This window comes from Limulus polyphemus, unplaced genomic scaffold, assembly GCF_000517525.1.
Source record: "Limulus polyphemus unplaced genomic scaffold, Limulus_polyphemus-2.1.2 Scaffold173160, whole genome shotgun sequence".
NCBI classification, from domain to species: domain Eukaryota; kingdom Metazoa; phylum Arthropoda; class Merostomata; order Xiphosura; family Limulidae; genus Limulus; species Limulus polyphemus.
Genome location: NW_013838756.1, coordinates 1 through 484, shown reverse-complemented (window position 1 = coordinate 484; position 484 = coordinate 1). Strand labels below are relative to the sequence as shown.

Genomic DNA, 484 nt, shown 5'->3' with positions numbered 1-484 from the left:
GGAACGTTAAGAACAGGTAGATATTGGAACGTTAAGATACAGGTAGATATAGGAACGTTAAGAACAGGTAGATATTGGAACGTTAAGAACAGGTAGATATAGGAACGTTAAGATCAGGTAGATACTGGAACGTTAAGAACAAGTATATATAGGAACGTTAAGAACAGGTATATATAGGAACGTTAAGAACAAGTATATATAGGAACGTTAAGAACAGGCAGATATTGGAACGTTAAGAACAAGTATATATAGGAACGTTAAGAACAGGTAGATATTGGAACGTTAAGATCAGGTAGATATAGGAACGTTAAGAACAGGTAGATATTGGAACGTTAAGAACAGGTAGATATTGGAACGTTAAGAACAGGTAGATATAGGAACGTTAAGAACATGCAGATATTGGAACGTTAAGAACAGGTAGATATTGGAACGTTAAGAACAGGCAGATATTGGAACGTTAAGAACAGGTAGATATTGGAACGTT

At 35.3% G+C, this 484-nt stretch overlaps 1 long non-coding RNA gene across 2 annotated transcripts; it reads left to right on the top strand.

Moving 5' to 3' along the window:
- The first annotated feature begins 36 nt into the window (after positions 1 to 36).
- Positions 37 to 484, top strand: LOC111084835. Of its 2 annotated transcripts, none has more exons than XR_002609742.1 (2): positions 37 to 142; positions 218 to 484. It is a non-coding gene; the product is annotated as an uncharacterized LOC111084835 (long non-coding RNA). The 2 variants fall into 2 exon arrangements; XR_002609743.1 differs by having other exon boundaries at positions 63 to 92.